At 50.4% G+C, this 1636-nt stretch overlaps 1 long non-coding RNA gene across 2 annotated transcripts; it reads right to left on the minus strand.

Moving 5' to 3' along the window:
* Positions 1-266: 266 nt before the first annotated feature.
* On the minus strand, positions 267-1142 carry LOC109198395 (uncharacterized). 2 transcript variants are annotated; one of them, XR_003218093.1, is made up of 3 exons: positions 1086-1142; positions 504-872; positions 267-358 (listed from the first exon to the last, which is right to left on the minus strand). It is a non-coding gene; the product is annotated as an uncharacterized LOC109198395 (long non-coding RNA). The 2 variants fall into 2 exon arrangements; XR_003218092.1 differs by having other exon boundaries at positions 504-940; positions 1086-1132.
* Positions 1143-1636: the final 494 nt, after the last annotated feature.

A 1636-nucleotide genomic window follows, 5' to 3' on the forward strand; every position in this document is an offset into this window, starting at 1 on the left:
TCCACCCTCCCCCTCAGCTCCTCTGCCTGTCGGAGCGCTTCCTCCTTCAGTCCCTCCATGCTCCGTCTCTGGCTGCTCGGCCTCCACCTCTCCATCCCTCAGCCAGCTCTCCACCCTTCTCAGGATCTGACGCCGGCCCACCTCCTCCGCCTTCAGGCTCAGCACAAGCTCCTTCAGCCCTCGCAGCTCATCCCAGAGGACGGGGAGGGCCGGGGAGACTACGCTGGCGGGAGGGACCGAAGCCTCCGACCAGCCCGACTGACGGAAGCAGCAGAACAGCAGAAACAAAGCAGCAGACCTTCTCGCCATTGTCCTCCACCTGCAGAAATCCTTCAGCACAAGGGCGAGGGGGCGGAGTCTACACACAAACACGATTCAGACAAACAAGCAGAAAACACAAAGTGCAGTTTTTAAACGTGGAGTGTCATAACAGAACAACAAGAGTGAAGGCAGAGCAGCTTCACCCGCTTCCACCTGAACCCTGCGCTCCATAAGCAGCTTACCCAAAGAACAAAGGCTCCTTGCACTCACTCGGCATCCAGTAATCATTCGTCTCGGAATAAAAAGGCTTTTCAGACCTTTCTCAGTCACGGCTTCCCACATGCTCCAAACCAGATAATCATGCAAAGAATTCCAAGTGTGAAAGAAAGAACTGTGGTTCACCTTCAGCCTTTATGAATCCGAGCGCTGTTTCAACAGCTATGCTCTCACGTCCTCCTGTGGGTCAGAAAACAGCCAACAGCTGCAATAACTGCTCACTGAGCCGGAATAACTTCAACCCGAGGCCGGGTAAGCGGAATAACATTAACCTGGCATCCAAACGACGGCGCCCCCCACAACTCAAAATTGCAGCTCAGCTCAGATGTGTTTGCCTGTTGTGTGATTTCCAAAATAAAGCGCAGCAGACAGGAACCATGTTAAAAACTGATCTGCTCTGTCGCTGCTCAGGGATTCATCCACATCAGTAAGAACATAAATCAACACAGACAAAGAGCTCAGCATCAAAGAGAGAAAGAGCAGGGATCAGTTAAAGTGTAGTTTAAATAAGGTTTAGGTAAACGGATAACAGCTTAGTTTGTACTTACACCTGCTGAGACTGGAGGCTGCATTGTGCTCTCAGGGACACAGAAAGCAGATCTGGGTCAGATTCATCTGATACTGCCTCTGCTAGAAATAAAATAAGAGCTGTTTAGTAAACTCACAATGAAAGAGAACGAACACATGTAAACGCCACGTCAGGTAAAACTTCACTACAAGTACACCTGAAGGAAGCCTTGGTGGGTCAGGAGGACAGTGGTAACGGATGGTTTTATTACAGTCGTCTGTACAGGTAGGAGGCTTCATGATCCTGCAGGTGGGCGTCAGCAGCATGCAGTGAAGTAAACCTGCAGATGTGAAGAATGCCTGTTGGATGAATGAACGGCACAGGGCAGACCCAGAGGGAGTGACACACACCAGCTGCACCACAGCAGGACTCATGTTATGGGAACATCTCACACTGTACATGCTGGTGGAGACGATGCGACTGGCCCTCTGATAATCCTCAGGACCGAATACAAACTGATCTTTATCGTTACTGGACACATCCTGAAACATTTCCATTAACTTTGACTGAATATGCTACGTTGGCCCTGCT

This window comes from Oreochromis niloticus, unplaced genomic scaffold (genome assembly GCF_001858045.2).
Source record: "Oreochromis niloticus isolate F11D_XX unplaced genomic scaffold, O_niloticus_UMD_NMBU tig00006588_pilon, whole genome shotgun sequence".
NCBI lineage: Eukaryota > Metazoa > Chordata > Actinopteri > Cichliformes > Cichlidae > Oreochromis > Oreochromis niloticus.